General features: G+C 42.9%; 1 long non-coding RNA gene across 1 annotated transcript; it reads right to left on the bottom strand.

Moving 5' to 3' along the window:
- Positions 1-9,478: 9,478 nt before the first annotated feature.
- LOC117244164 lies at positions 9,479-17,223 on the bottom strand. Its single transcript, XR_004496733.1, has 2 exons — positions 16,674-17,223; positions 9,479-14,606 (listed from the first exon to the last, which is right to left on the bottom strand). It is a non-coding gene; the product is annotated as an uncharacterized LOC117244164 (long non-coding RNA).
- Positions 17,224-17,229: the final 6 nt, after the last annotated feature.

Genomic DNA, 17,229 nt, shown 5'->3' on the forward strand with positions numbered 1-17,229 from the left:
TTCCGTATGGAAGGAGCTGAGAGACAGGGTGGGATTTTTGGGATGTCCTGTGCAGGACCAGGAGCTGGACTCAGTGATCCTGATGGATACCTTCCAACTCAGCTTATTCCATGCTTCTGGGATACTTCAGGCTGCCTGAGCACCAGCATGTCTCTGAGGATTCAGGCAGCACAAACTGTAGGAAGGGTGCTGCAAACATTGCTGTTTCTCAAGGTTTCTGTCACTCATTGTCCATCTGCCAGAGAGGGTTAAATGCAGTGAGCAGCATCTGTCATGCCCAGCCTTTCTGCTGTACCTTCACTCTTTGCCATGCTATGGTTTCTGCACCAAACCCAAGAGAATTCAGTCCCCTGACAGGGGGAACAGTGATATGGCACTTAGGCCTTTTTTTCCAATCACCACCTTCTGATTTAAGCAATTCTGGAAAGCTGCTGAGTAGGTGATGTACCAAGTAACAAAAACTCTTAATCTTAACTTGTTTATGTATTTCATAACAAATTCCCTGCAGTGGCACCTGCTGGCAAGGTTAACAAGTGCATCGTTTGCAGGGATGTGATGCAGGGCGGGACTGCTGGGTGTTAACACAGGCACCAAGGAGTGTTCTGCTGACCTACTTAAAATGCCATATCAAGGGCGTTTAAATCTCTGAGTGAGCAGGCCTGACCTTAACAGCTGACCTTGTTTTGAGATGAAGGTTAGATGAGGCTTGGGTTTGTTCCAGCTGGAATTTCCCTGCAGTCCATTTTATGAGTTTGATTCTTTGCTTTAAATATCATGGACTAAACCCACTGATTCTTATTTACTTTAAGAATTTGCTTTCCTTGAATCAATGTCAGTCCTAGAACATCTCAGCCCAACTGAAGCCACTTTTCTTTGATGTCTGCCACAAATGAGAAATGGCAGATGTGTTTCCCTAGTCAGGCTGGTTAATTTCAATGCTCTTCACTGGGATACTGTCCAAGGAAGGAATATGTCCCAGGACAGGAGGAACGTAATCAAGAGGAAGGGACTGAAGGGTCCTGAGCACATCTCCAGCTGTGTAAGCGTTTTCCTGGCACTCATCCAGATGTGTGCTCTTTCTGAGGTCACCTTAAGTCGCTGATGTGCATGTGTGGAAGAGAGAACGGATGTCATGCAAATCACACTCGAATTAAGATTGCTGTGAAAACCCATCAAACACCGTGCAAGCCTGGGGAATTGTCCTTCACCACCAGGGACAGACCTTGTTCTAAGTGCTGTAAGAAGTCACTTTGGAAACAAAGATTCAGTGATTTGAACTAAACAAGAAAAGCTCTGCTTTAGTCACCCCCAAGCCTCCCCACCAGGAAAGATACGGAGTCATCTGAATCTCACACGTTATGTGAAAGAACACAGCGTTTGCTTTTAAAGCAGAAGGGACTCACTGTTCTCCAGGTGATGTAAAAGGCTGCATTTGATGCATTCAGTTCAGTTAGCACACCTCTTTATATGCAAAATCACTGCCAAATGAGAAAGAGTTGTAATAGAAACTTAAAAATCCTCGTAGCTCATTTTATTGTATAATTCAAAGCAGCAGTCTGGTACGGCTGTCTTTGAAGGCCTAAATTATATGTTTGGTTTCAAGCTGCATATTTTATCTAAAGTGGCACTAAATGTATTTTAAATAATAAGTAATTATTATAGTAGTAAATAAGTAATTACAAAAAAAGGGGGGAAAAAGCAATCATCTGAAATACATATTTTTTCCCCTGGGAAAATTTTAACTTGGCATAGTAGTCCTGCACAGATGCTCTTTGGGTTCAGTGTTTCAGATCTCTGTAGAAGATATCTACCTTTGTTTTATAATTATAGGGTGAAACACTAAATTAGCTAGATGGGCCTGCTGCTGTAGTGCATAACAGTACCACTTACCTTCTTTCTGCAGAGTTTCAGGTGCCATTTGGTACAGGTAACTTATCCTCTACAGCAGGAAACACGAGAGAAATGACACAGCAAAGCACTGCTGGACCTTTATGAAGCCTGTTGTGCACTGCAAACCAAACTCTTTTCAGTGTAATGTTTTAGAGCTGCAACAGCATAAACCCAGCACAGCTCAGACTATTTTAATAGAGAGCAATTGTTGTCTGAGCAGTGTCTGAGGTTTTCATTAAGGCAACTCAACAGGACCGACGTTCTGATACAGTATATTACACTCTGGGAACACTACAAAGGATCTGCTCGGGAACGGAAGAACAAAAGGCATAAAGCAGCTTAAGGCTGACCTAAATAATCCAATGTATTCCTTTTTAAAAACTCTTGCCCTGCCATCTGGGGGGTCGATTCCCGACAGATTACTTGAAACTTCCTTTTGTTCGGGAAGCCCCTGGCTGCAGGGCGGGTACGAGCAGGGCGAGAGCAGCGCTCAGGAAACCATCGGGGACACAGGGACCGCCGCTGCCAGCGCTGGCATCGGCCACAAAACACAAAAAAGTCCAATAAAAACCCGAACAAAACCCCTTGCCGCTCGCCCCACACCTCTCAGGTGCCACCAGCTTGTCCGGGGGGCCAGCAGGGGCCGGATGAAGTTGCAAGCGGCGCTGCAGAGGCTCGGCCCCGGAGAAGTCATTTCCTGCAGAGCGGGGCTGAGCCGCGCTCCGGGTCTGGCCCCTCCTGCAAACTCCAGCCGTGAACTCGCTCTGAACCTCACTCGCAGTTTCATACTCAGCGTCTCTTCTGGTTTTCAGTAGCAAAGCTCTCCTGGATAATCCGAGGGCTGGGGAAGAGGCTCTGAATTCCGGCAGCCCAGGGGGAGGAATGGATGAGGAGTCCTGGAGGTACGGCTGGTGCCAGTACCTCGGGTTAGCTGTGCTTTGGGAAGGTCCTGCCCTGGTTGTTGGAATTACAGGAATTTAAATACGTGATGTTTAAGTGTGTGATGTTTATTTTGGGGAACGGGAGGAAAACAAGCAGTAAATGACCATACTACGGGTGTACCTGCGCCCAGAAAATCACAGGAACTAGCCTCTGTTCCTTTTTTCTGAGGCAGGTTCTTCTAGATGCTGCCCTGCTGCATATTTACCTAAAGTATCCCACTGTGAATGGGATACAATAAAACCTGGCAGGCTTTGGGGCGTAGCATAAAATGCTGTATCTCACCCCAAAATCAAAATATGCACAAGTTGCTACCAAGTGCATCTGGTGAGGCCACAGGTTTAATGTTAAAGGGATGTTACTGTTTTTTCATGTGTAGCTTCCAGTATGTTAAAACTTTTAACTTTCTGAACACTGCCAATGCTTTAAAAATCTCTTCTGTGTATTTCAATAATCGAAAGTTAAAATATCATTCTGTCCCCTGAGTCTAAGGTTTGATCAGAATGATTCCTGCATTTTTGCCTAGCAACACAAAAACCTTCTAGAGATAAATTTGTCCCTGAATATATAAATCCACATTTTAAAATATTTCTAGTGCAGCTGAGGTCTGAAGCGATCTAGCTCAATTCCATATGTGAAGGAGTGGGGTGTGTATGGGTCTGTTGGTAGTCTGAATTAGAGCTAGTCCTGAATGTATAGATTATAGCTGAGATTGCATTTGAATTAAAATAAATGCCAGCTTGATTCTCTCCTATCTGAGTTATCTTTCTACTCCTCAAAGCACATTTCAATAACCCTGTTGTTATCTTCCTCCGAGTTCCCGTATGCTATTATTGTTCCCGTCTATACATTCCCTTGATTATGGCACTGCCCTCTGAGCCTGTCATCGCTGTGGCTGCTTCATAATGCCTGCAATTATTGCTCTGTGGGCTGCCAGACCCACTAATGATGCTGTGTTGGCTCTTGGTGCTGCGAGAGGCGAGGGCTGCGTGCTCACCCTGCAGAACGCGTTGGGAGCGGGAGCGCGGCTGGGAAGAGCAATGTAGGTCACAGCAGTGTCGGGATCGCTTTGTGGGGGCAGTGATGGTGCCGAGGGGGGTTTGCATTGGGTTCACAACAACTGATTCCCTTGGAGCCTCCTGGGCTTTCAAAAGGAGCAGATTCTTGTGTGTTTACGCTGTACCTTTTGATTTGTGCGGCACCCACAGCTTCTGCTGAGATCCCTCGGGGTCCTCAAGACTGGTGTTTTCATGGACTCTCTTCAGATAAAAATTCATTTGCTTGTTCAAAGCATGCTGTTCTGAGCTGGATGCTGTTTCCTGATGAAAGAGTGTGCCCAATTAGTTCCTCCAATTTTCCAGCCAAAGCAGCCTTCCCTGCTTTTGGCACCACATGGAAGCTGAGGGTGGATCCAGTAAGCACAAGACCAATCCCTTCTCTGTTGTTCAGCATCTTCACCTGTGCATTAGCCTATGTGCAAACAGTTAACCTCACAATTGTGAAATCACAGACAAAAACTGGTTCCTTTTATCACCACAGGCTGAAATTACTCTTGTAGAGTGGTAGACAAATATTTCTGTGTTTCAGGTCATCAAAACCATGTTGCAGAAGTACCATATAGTAAATAACATACTGTTGTTGTGGCACAGCAAATGCAGGCTTTGCTCTTGGAGGCCTTTAGGCAGCATCGAGTACAGGTTGGGAAGGAACAGACCATGGAAGAAGCATCAGAGCAAGATTTTATACTGTAAGTTATTTCCCACAAACAAGGGTGGGAAGGGAGAAGGAGCAGGGATGAGAAATATCTTAGCCTTGGTATTTTTTTTTTTTGAACAGCCTGTTAAAGACCAGCACCTCATAAATCAGACTCGGTTTTACTTGGCTAAGTGGGGCATAAGCCCAAGAACAACATCTAAAGTAAGCCAGGACAAGGGCACAGCTGTGTGCTGGGGAAGACAGCACGAGCCCTGGCTCCCAAATACACCACATACACACATTCTCTCACAGGCTCCTGGCTTTGGAATTGAGCCCAGGGGTACATCGGGAGACCACTGCAGGGAGTGAAACCTGGGCCGTGCCTTGGTGGCAGCCAGGTCAAACTGCTTTGCAAGGAAGTGTTGCCTTTCTCAGCCGATGAGCCCTCGGTGATCTGCCAGTGACTGAAGAAAACATAGAGGAAAATGAAGAAATTTAAGCCTTTTGTTCAGTCCTCCCTCTACGAAGCAGCGGCTTCCACTTCCACTGAAAAATAGGAAAAAAAAGTTGAATACCGTGAGATACCTTGTGTCCAGCAAGTACTTTCTCCCCTTCCCAGGAGAAGGCAGGGCTGGACGCTTTCCTCACAGATAATTAGCATGCTAATTGCGATGTGTTTAACACACACCTAGTGTGAGAGGTCACAGCCTGCACTGATTGCTTTCCCCTGCTCTAATTGCAGCCTGTCAAGCCAGAAACCACATGTTCATGGTTTGTGCTCCAACGTGCAAGGCAGGCTCTGGTAAATAGTCTCTTGTGCTCTGAGAGTGTTAGCCTCTCTGGTTTTGTGTGTGAGGACGCTGTGGACGAGGGCTTTGCTGAGAAAAGTGTAAATTACCTTGAACTCTCTCAGTACTGTGTGGTCCTCCATCAGAGAGGGCTGCTAATGATGCAAACCCTGCCCACAGCCCTGATCTTGACAGCCTGGCTTCGTGCATACACATGTGAACTGCTGATTCCTATGGATTTTTAACGAGGGGAGTGGATCCAAGAATGAAGCACAGTCTTGGCCAGCCTGCTGCTTGGTGAGACCCAGAGGCTATTGCAGAGTGCTGGTATTGGACACAAAAGCACCCAGAGAACATCTCTGATCCCCACAAGAGCATTTGAAAAAACCCAAAACTGTGAGGCCATTTCAACACTGGGAGGTATCTTTCAGTTAATAATATATTAATAGCACTGTCACAGAGTGACATTTCTCAACTCATCCCATTGCTGTATCATCAGCTTGTTAGATGTACACAACAAATAAATCCTACTGTTTAGGTAAGATGTGGAAAAACAGGTTTACCTCTGTCTGTCTTCCTCAAGTTGCACTTGAGGTGGCTTTCAGATGGTTTCCTCAAAGAAAAAAATAAAATAAATACATATATTGAGAGGGCAGTAGATGCAGGTTCAGAAATCACGTCCTGAAGTTACCCAATTCTGGTTCTGCAGTCACTGAATTGTGGGATTTTATCCAGTGATAAATATTCCCTGCAAGCTTTAGTAATGAGACGTCTTTGAAGGGAGAGTTGCAACAGACACCGAAGCTGTTACAGAAGGAATTTGCTGCTACAATGTCAATAGATAAAATGGAAAGGAAACTTTGTTTCCTGAAAAATATAATTTATCAAGCTAGTGAAACAAAGCCTTTTTTTTTTTTTTTTTAAAGGTCCCAACAATTCCTGGGGTTGTCCAGATATCGGGACGAATAAACTGTGGTGTTTGAGTTGCTCTCTTTCTTCTTGTCTCTGTGCAAGCTTCTCCAAGAGGCCTCAGATAGCCCAGGAGAGGAAGAGCTGACTGTGGCAGCAGGAAGATGGATCCTTCCCTAAACCCAGCGAGTGGCAGTTCAGAGCCAAAACCCTCTGACAACCTGGTCCTGCAGGGGACAGGTGAGAGGTGCAACTTTGAAGAAAGGAGAGGGAAGAAACCAGAATTACTTGTGTATGCCTTTTCCTTCCAAGCAGCGAACATTGTGTGGGCTGTTCATCCCTAAAAGAAGCTGCCAGCCTGCAGCAGCCAATGTCACTAAGTCACCGAGGCAGGCAGGCCCTCAGTGTAGGCACATAAAGTAGACAGGTGAGGGGGCTGTTGGGATCTGCTCAGTGACAATCACACACAAACTACAGCAGTTGAAATATGTATTCCAAAGGAACGAGGAATTATCCTAGTGAGCCATGGAGTAGCCCACAGTCTTAATGTCCTGTTGGATATGGATACTGCTCCCATGTTTCTTACCAGCATAGTACTCCAATTTAGGTGGAGGTCTTATTCTCATTGCTAAAACCAGATTCTTCCTAATTGATCTGTGTATTTGTTAATTTTATCCCCGCTATTTAAAATTATTTTGTTCTGTATCCTGTATACCAGAGAGCTAATACAGCCTAGATTAGACTGCATAGACTAGACTGCAAGGGTACCACAGCTGTGAATAAAGTAGCTGTGTGTCTCGGTTTGGAAGACAGATGCTTGCTAGGGAGGGCAGGAGCCTCCCTTGGAGTGAAAAGTGTAAACCCCCTTCCTCCGACTTACTGTAATTTTGAAATCAAGGGGATCTCAGGCAGAGATCTGGGGATAAGAATATCGGTTCTTCACTAGTACGTGTAACAAGGCAAACAAACAATAACTACAGTATTAACAACAAAACAGAACCAGGGACTCCGTGACAGCCTTCTCGGCCGAGAAGGGAAAGGATGGAGGAGAGGCTTTGCTTCACAAACCCCCTCGGGCAGTCGGTCCCGGTGCTCCTACAGGACACTGCCAGGCTCTGCGGAACAACCGGCTGGAACGGCAGGAATGAGTAGAAATCCCGGGCGAGTGGATGAGAAAGATGCAGCAGCAGCTCCGCGGCGGTGCCTGGCACTGCCGCACGTCCCGGCAGGACAGGGGGCGCGGGGGGCCCGCAGATGAAAAAGAAGAAGCAAAATAAGCAGCTCCATCTGGGTGATGGCAAATTCCCTTTTCCAAGCCTCAACACCTCCGAGAGTGTCGTGCTTTGAAGCCTAAGAAATCAGCCAACACCCAGCTGCCCCCGCCCTCCCCACCCCCTGCTCCCCTTTCCCCCCGGGCCCAGCCAGAACTCCCAGTGTTTCTCAGGCACCCAACAAGAACCAGCAATCAGGTTTCCCCGCAACTAATGGGCAAAAAAATTCCAAAGGTGAGAAGGAACAAAAGGAAAGACACCCAACCCCCAACGCTGCGTTTTGTGCAAAAGATGTCTAATTCATTAAAGAGTTTCTCCTCTCTGCCTTGTCCAAGTTTTCCTCCCATCTGTACGGTCCTGCAGGACCCACCCCCTGAGACCGCAAGGTGAAGCCCAGAGGCAGCTCGCCATGATCCTGCTGTCTGTGGTTTCTTTGAGAATATCTCTAAAAGCTATTTCTACTGAGAGGTAACAGCTTGTATTAAAAAAAAAAAGAAAAAGAAAAAAGAAAAAAGAAAACGAAGAAAAATAGATATATGTATGATATATAGATATATAGATATATAGATATAACTTGTGGGGATGGTCCCAAATCTAAGCCCCCCCCCAGTACTTGAGGTTGGAAACTGTATGGTTGTGGTGTCACTGCAGTAATGGTGCTCTGGGAAGGGCACGGTGCTGCCTCTTCCCTCCCTGTGCCCCTGCTGTGCTCTGCAGCCCAGCACTCACACTCTGAGCACGAAATTTAGGGAGCAGGAATGGCTGAGGGTTTGTTTTGCTCCTCACATGAAGTTACATATATCCAGAGCACAACATGAAAGCTCAGCTCTGCTACTGTGCTGCTGGCATAGGTGTTCGGCAAGTTTGGCTGCTTTGTAATGGGATAATGAGAGTTGGGAAGAAATATGCAAACAAGTAATTAAAGCAACCAAAGAGATTAAAATCATAAGCTTAAAGTGCTTTTTTTTCCCCCTCTTTTCTTATTTTTTTTCTTTCTTTTTTTACCCCCTTCCTTTTTGTGTTTTGTTTCACATTTGCACTGTGCCATGTTCTCAAACGGGGTAAATTGCAGGAGCTTAGGAGAAATTGGTGTGACAGGCAGCATGGCTGAAGACTGTATCTCAGAATTGCTCTCCCTGGAGCAGCTGCTCAGGATGCCAGGGATACAATACTTTTCCTGTCTGAGAAACAAAACAATAAGGCTCAAACACATGGCTTCTGGAAACACAGGCAAACTTCTTACACACTGAATGTGCTGAAAATATAAACTAGGTTTTAAGAGGGTTGAGCAGATTTCAAGTAAAAAGTACTTTCAGGAATTTCAGAGAAGGCTCATAGCTGTCTTTATCATATAAATTTTGTATTATAAATTTTCAAAAGTGTTTCTTTTGCACACACATATATATATAACACATGGGGGTTTGTGTTATGAATCACATCATTCTGCATAACTGTACAGTTGTGAATTCTATAGCAGTAATGTATTTGGGATTATTTGCAATATATAACCTATATAATGAGATAAATTTGCAGTTACAGATTTCTTATGTATTTATAAACAGTTTCTTGCATGTTTATAAGCCTGTAAACTCTGATTTGTTTTAACTATTGAGCTATAGACAATTTGTCACCAGTGTATGACTCCATTCCTCCCAGGCCCCTTGAGAGTTTGGTCTATTTGTCAGTTTGCCTGCATGTGAAAAGCTATGGCAAAGCCAAAACAGCTCTACCATGCTAATAAAAATAAGGCAGAAGAAAGAGGATGAGTAGGCAGAAGTCACTAAAGACTAGCAGGGCTCTCATTTTGCAAAGGGAAGTAGTGGAAATTTTTGGTGTTGACTTACAGACACCTGGGGAGCATGGAGAGAAGCAAAGCAGAAACTGGGCTCCCTTTGGTCTTAAAAGTGATGATTTTAACTCCTTTTCCATGCCCCTGCAGGGAAAGGAAAGTTTAGACAAATACAACTAACAAGCAAAACAACTGAATAAATACTAAGTGGTCAAACAAGTTGTATTTCACATTTTTTTTCAGTTTTCTTAGAGGGTGTATAGAGTAACCAGGGACAGACTGCGGTGTAGGGAGGGATTTGATGCTTTGAAAAGAGGAAATTCCCCTCTCCCAGCAAAGGAAACGTGCTACACCTCAGAAGGCTCAAGGAGTGTTTGGCTGCTGTGTGCAGGAAGAGAAAAAACATTTCATTTTGAACTTGAAAGCAAAACTGGGTTCCAAATGAACAGCAGAGCAGCAGCATCACTGGCAAAGTTTGCATTTTGGGTGACCTGCACAGTTCCTTCACAGAAATGTAAATATGTAGGCAAGAAAGGATATACAGAAAGGCTTTTCCCCAAGGTTTTCCTTTGAAGGAATGAGAGAAGCCTCCCCAGACTTTGTGCATTTATGAAACAGACCTTTCTGAAGTGAGGGCTGCAGGGGAAAGGGGGAACTACGAGAGATGCTGGATCAATAGCTGTCTACAAACTGGCATTAGTGGTCTGAATATTTCAGAAAAACATATTTTCAAGCCAAGTGATGCTGATTTATGCACAGAAAAAAAACCTCAAACAACTCAATGTCAAACTTGAAAATGCTGTAAAACTCCAGCTTTGAAGCAAGGCTTGAGGATGCAGGGATGATCTCCTGATTTCTGTTTAGCCTTGCCTGCTGCAGCCTGTAAAAGCAGACCTAGCTTTTTTGGCCATGAGGAGCTGCTCCACAATTCCACCTGGATTTTATCTTTTTCTCCCTCCTTCAGGTGAAAGCTCACGCGACGTCTCAGTGCTGAAGTGGCAGATGAAGGTGGGGAGGCTGCTGCACCTCCACAGAGCCTGAGCTCAGCCAGTCCAGGAAATGTGCAGCTACCACAGCTTCACCAAAGGCTGGTGCAATATTGGTAGAGGTTGTAACTGGGGGAAATGTGCTCTGAGAAATGTCATTATATATAGCAGAGAGGAAGGGAACAGAGAAGTAACCAAGTGAGCTGGGTATCTTTCGATTGCTGTGGTTTTTAGCCCTGCCTGCCCCATCGCCTTTGCACCACAAGGCCCTCCTGCCATGTGCCCTCACCAGGGCTGTGTAAGACAAGTAACACCAGTGCTTTACAGGAATAACCTCTGAGACACACAACAGTGGATTTTTCTTCATGAAACAAGTGAGAAAAGGGGTAAATAACTGCAGTGCAGCACAATGTTATGCACAGTTAAGATCTGTGGGTGTTCCAGCAGGTGGACTTGGGCACCACCACCACCTGCCTGGCTGTTGTAGAAGGAAGGATCCATCCAGACCAGGTCAGCCAGAGCCATTTTGAAGGGAAAGCACAATTTAAAAGTAAAGGCAGTGAGTCATGTTGCCTGTTGGCACAAATGCAAAGTACTTAGGAGCAGGAAGTGTCTTTGTTTTTGCGCAGGGGAGTGGGCTCAGGTCAGGTTATCACTGAGGTGCACTTCTGGCTAGCAAAATAAGGTCTTGCCCCAGCAGCCTGACCATCCTACCTGGCAGGGGGAAGCGATTTCATGCAGTTCAGTATCAGGCACCCAAGATTTTGCTTTTTGTATTTAACGCTGTATTTAACTACACTGAATCTTAAACCAGCATCCTGCCACCTGCTGCTCATGACAATGCCAGATGTGGTGTGTGCACAGCAGTCTCATTTTGGCCTCAGAAACCTCATCAAAGCTCTCTGGGACTGGTGGACTGGTCAGCTCTGCACAGATTGGGAAAAATATCCTGTGAGCCATCTGAATTCCCCTACTGGGACTCTCAGTCAGTGTAATGATGTCTGCAGCACCACCAGCTTTCTTGGAGAACAAAGTACAGTTTCCTTTTGTGTGCTGAATAAACAAACATTGTGTGGGAATTGGTCCTAACAGAAATACTTTTTTTTTTTAAATATCCAAGTTACTTTTTTTTATCAGAACACTGACCCTTGGGAATGCCTGTGACTGTGAAACTCAAGAACTACAGAGGTATCCATGGTGGGAACAGACAATTATTGCAATAACATCAGGGATGGTTCTGCAGTTAAAATTAAGCATAGAAGTGTCTGAAAACTGTCAGTCTGCCTAGTGCCAGAATTCAATACGAATTTGGTGTTTAGTATAGTTTAGGTTAGGAATGATCCTATCATTTCTCCTTTAATTAAATGAGAAGTCTGCCATTAGGCTCTGCTTGCCATAGCTCATGTTTTGGGCTGAGTTTGCCTGGTAAATGGGAACAGTGGAGAGAAACAGGGGAGAGAGACAAAGAGAAGACTCTGAAGTATCTCTGTTTGCTGCTTATCTGTCTCCAGGTACCAGCTCACAGAAAGTTTTCACACTGACAGTGTCTTTCAGCAATTCTGTCCCAGCTGTTGCATGCTCAGTGCTTAATCAAGAACCTGGACACAAATTTGTTGCTGTTCTAGAAATGGTCCACATATAAAGCCATAGCCAGAATATACACAGGTAGACTGTAAAATGTGGGGAAGAAAGGTAACAGAGATTTGTGGAGATGAGGGAGGTGTAGGCTTGTACATACAAATTCTGCCCTGAAGCATCTTGATTCATTTACTCAAATTGCTTCTAACAAAACTAAATCTATGTGGATATTTTTTGAAACAAGGATTTTAAATGTTAAGCAGTGAACAATGCCTAAGATCACACATATGTTGAAGCTCTTCTCTAACATTTATTACTAATACTTCTGGAAATGCTGAACTTGATTCGTATATTCTAGTTTGGTTTTTAGAAATCTCTTCTAAAAAGTAAACACCAGGTCTAAATCAGTTTAAATCCTCCATCTTCATAAACCACAGTGGATACATCAAGCACATGTATATATATATCTTAACATGTTATTAGAAAGATAGATGTTTAAATTCAAAGAGTTAATTAATATTTAAATTACCGTGTTTTAAAGAATTATAAGCAGGACCAGTTGAACAGGTTTAATCAAAGAAGAAGTCAATTTTATTGAGAGTAGATATTAAGTGATACCAGCTCCTAAAGTCAAAGTATGTGAGCTCATAGTTCACTAGATGCATTGAGCTGATAACTTCATTTATCACTTCTGGTTTAGGCCTGCATGTTTGGAGTAATTAATTTTTTTTTTCTAGAATAAGAGGAGAGGTAGGAGGATAGTAGTAGCAGCAAATACAAGAGACAAAATGTGAATGCCATTTTAAATAAAATCATATCTTTGGATACTTTGGATACTACATATCCCAGTATTATAAATATTTGTTACAAATTTTGTGTCCAAATTTACCTGAGTTATTTTCCTTAAATATTCCCCACACTGCAGTGAATTTTTTTCACAATTTAGAAAACAGGAGGTGGTTGCAATATTGTGCCTTGATGCAGGGCCTTGCTTGCCACTGGCCCATCAGCAGCCTCACTGCTGATCCCTGCCTGTCTGTGTCCCATGGCTCTGATGCCTGTTCAGACCAGCATCATCTCCAGCCTGTTTTTCAAATAAATACATTTGAAATGTTAGTTTCATCTTACTGCAGAGAGCTGTGCACAGCCATGGGCATAAAAATCATGCACCTGTTGCAAAAATAAGACTGGAAAGTTATTGTTTTCTTCATTCTTTATCTATCTATACATATATTTATGTGCATTATATACACATACAAATGCACATATATACATGTATACTTGTTTGTGTTAGCACTTCAAAGCTTTGGGCTCTGTTTTGCATTTGCCACGTGTTTCATTTGTTTCTTTTTCCTCAGGTACCAGTGTGCCTTCATGTTTAGGGATGTAACATTGTCAGTGTGCCAGAAGTGGGGGTTGAGGCCAAGTTTCTCCCCTTATGCAGGGCAGGTTGTCACACAGGAACCAGGAAAAGGTAGGTTCTGTCCCTCCTATCCTTTGGAGATCCCTGCAGAAGTCACTCTACTCTGTAACCTCTTTCTGAAGACCAAGAATACAGGTTTAAAAGCCAGAAGACTTTTGAGAAACTGCTTGTGAGTCAGTGAGTACCCAGGGGATGAATGTGGCTTTTCTTTGTATTCAGAATAATCTGTTTAAAGTTTTCTATCTTTCTCTAGGAAATAAGACACTTTCTGTTTAAACATTCACGACTCTTTCAAGCATATAACTTTGCGACAAAGAAATGGGTCTGTCTTTCCAATACTCGGAAATCCTATATTCTGTGTTTTCCATAAGTCTTCAGAAACTCGACTGTACCGAGGGCTTTCTGCTGGAGTAATTTAACAGCCATGCTGCAAAAATGGCAAGGTAAGCAGCCCAGCAGAAGATACAGTAGCCAAAACTCTTATCTCAAGACCCGTTTCTCTGAGAATTGCATCAACTTCCCTCAGTCAATAACGAGTCTTATTTATAATTTCACATACAACACAGAAAGGAAACTCGTTGCACTGCTGTGGAGATCAAAGGTTCAATGTGTTTTTTTCTACTTCTGTTTAGAGAACTGGAGTCAGTTTGCATGTATGTGTCCCTCTTCTTCTTGCTGAGCCCAGCATGGTTGATAGCCTTGAGTATTTTTTTAAAGCTGTTTCTAAAGATAAACATTTTGCAAAACCTCCCAGAATGCAAGTGTTCAACTTAATTTGCCCAGAGCACTGTTTGTTAGCAGGCTGCTCCTTTATAGGCAGGTTGAAGTTTCAAACTACACCATCAATGAATATATAATGAGAAACTTTTTCCATGGTCAAGGGTGGAATCCCTGCCTTACTGAGGTCTGTGCAAACAAAACCTTTATTGATTTAGTTAGGTAACATTCAGAGGTTAATCCCAAATCTCTTTCTCCTTCAATAAGAAGCATTCTACCACTGAAAAAATAGGAAGGAGATTACATATACTAATGGAATAATCCCTCAAATGCCTGAGCATACTCACAACACCTTTAAGAAGTGGATCATCAGCTTTTCAATGTTTGAGAAGCAGAAAGAAGTGTTTTGTCCACATGCAGAATTTAGTATGCCTTCCCTTCCAGTTATGTTTTGTGATGTGACAGTGCATGTGTTCTTCATCAGCAGCTTGGCTGCAGCAGGTAAATGCTTGGCTTCATGTCAGGAACACAGCTGCCAGCCTGGAATTTTCCTTCACTCTTGCAAAAAGTAGATATATTTTCATATATGGACAGGCTGGGATGCTTGGATCAAATATGATACTAGACAGAAGGAGAAAGAGAAGCATATATATATATATATATATATATATATATATATATATATGAATTTGTGTGTATATGACATATACACATAGAATATACACAGACACATATATATGAATATATATGAATACATGGGTTGTTTAACAGACTATAAAACCCTCCACATTACTATGAGTCTTATGGGTGTTTTCTTCCACTGAAGTAAAGGCCTAATCAGGAGAGGAAACAGAAGCTTATTACCCCACCCACCCTGTAGCCTCTGGTAAAGCCATTTATCAGAATGTTTCTCAACTTTCTTGTGTTGGCAGCTTTAGGTTTTTGCAACTTTTTAGGGGTTATGGGTGATTATGGCGGTGCTGGGGTGATGACTGGGTTAGGGGACACTGAAGAGCTCTTCCAACTTTGATGATTCGGGGATTCTCATTAAAATGAAAGCCTAGAGAATTATTTTCTTAGTTTTACATTGTGGGATTGAGATGCTTTATTAGATCTTGGCAAATTTCAGACCTAATTTGCAGCAGATAATTTTGGTGGTAGTGATGTTGACTGGATTTTACACTTGTCCCATTTTTATAGTTGTCCTGTGATGGTCCCATAAATATTTCTGAAATAATCTCTTAAATATATACCAATTATCACTGACAGAATTGCAATAAACTGTTCTTAGTGTCCCAAGAGGTTTCTAATCCACTTTCAGTAAACAATCCCAAACCCAAACCATTTCTCTGAAGGCAAGTTTATCCTCTAAACAAGACTTCAACTGAAAGCCTTCATATTTAAACATGTTAATTGTAGGCTTCTGCTGCCAATAAAATGAAGCAGGCTCATTCCCATCAATACCTGCTGTAATTTAGACTGAACAGCTCTTAAAAATTAGAGTTGTAAACTTTGCAATAGTAAATAAAGCAGAAATCTTAGCTTGAGCCAAAATATTCATTATCTGAAACCAGAAATTAAGCTTCACTTGCATTCTTTTGTGTAGTAAATTATCAAATGTCTCTCAGATAAAGCTGATTGCCTTAACACAACTAAAAACCAAATTTACTCTGACTGCATTTATTAAAATCTATGCTTACATGTGACTCTAGTTTGACTGAGTAACTTTTAAACTCCTTTAGACATATTTTACTCCATCATGTAGTGAAAAATACAATGAATGCTTGACAAACTAAACTGGACCTCTGTGGTACAAAAATAGGGGAGATACAAAATGTAATTTAAAAAGAATTGCTTGCGAAAATTAAAAAAAATCAAGGAGAACATAAGCAGAATAAATAGTAAAAAATATATATTTTTTATAATTCACCCAGAAAGTCCCATTTCCTGCACCCACTCAGAGGAAAAAAGCTTGCCATACTCTTAATTCAAAAATTATAGCTAGAAACTTAAACCCCAATACAAATAGATAAACAAACCAACAACCATAAAAATAACCCCCAAATATAAGCAATTATGTCTCAGACAAGTTCAGATCATGACTACAATGAGGCCTGCTCATGTCAGTTCATTTTGGCTGTGGTTTTTATTTTTTTTTAATTTCATTGTGATATTGCTATTGTTTCACGGTTTGTTTTTTATCTGAGATTTTTGCTGTGTCTGCATGGCACTTGCAGTTTTCTGTATGGGACAATGGTGATCTTGTCTTTAGGGAATTTCCCTTCTTTTAGGAAGCTTTATTAGGACAGAGCATCACTTGTTAGCCAAATTTAGAAAATTTGGGAGGTCCATAAAGATATATGCTTGTGCAGGCACAAACACATCTGTATTTCACTCTAAAAGCACTTCACCACTTTTAAGATCCCAACACTGGAAACAGCTTATTTGAACACTAAACCTCCATGTTAAGAACGATTTGTTAACTTTTTCACAATACATTTTGTTTCTGCCTGTTCAAGTATTGCTTCGACTTCCTGATTTCAAAATCTGTCGGGGAACTCGAATGGCCTTTCTGGAAAAGTTGCCCCAAAAGCACAGGGGTAACCACGCCACACGCTGCTGGTTTTTAGCCCTCATTTTATTTTCCTTTTGGAGAGAGTGGGTGTGCTTTTACTGCACTTTTATTACCGTATTTTTACCACATTTTGGCTTTGTCGAATGCTTGAGCCGCAGGACTGAACCGAGCACAGCCTGTTGTTCTGTCGGAGTAGGAGCACTTGCCGTCTCACTGCTTCATAAGCCTCCTCTGCTTTTTTGCCCGTTTTTATTGTTCTTTTGGACAATGTCGTGTGTTTTCAATGCGTTTTCACCACATTTTGGCTTTGTTTAGTGCTGGACGGAGCACAGCCTGTTGTTCGGTCAGCGTAGAAGCACTCGCTGCCTCGCCACCTCCGCTTTTTCGTCTTTTTTTTTTCTTTTTGAGCGAGAGGGGATGTTGTTTTCTGCATTTTTACCACATTTTGTGGTTTGTTGAGCGCTGGAGGTGCAGGCCTGGAAGAAACACGGGTTGTTGTTCGGAGAGCGTAGGAATACTCGCGGTCTCGCCGCCTCCAGCGCCGCGAGTGCTCCGTAAACAAAACCCTCGGTTTTGTTTACACGGGCGGCGGGGCCTGGGTGGCGCAGGCGGTCTGAGCCTGCCCCCATCACCACGACAGCGACCTTTCCGCCCCGCTCCCCCTCCCGT

Source organism: Parus major, chromosome 3 (genome assembly GCF_001522545.3).
Source record: "Parus major isolate Abel chromosome 3, Parus_major1.1, whole genome shotgun sequence".
NCBI classification, from domain to species: Eukaryota; Metazoa; Chordata; class Aves; order Passeriformes; family Paridae; genus Parus; species Parus major.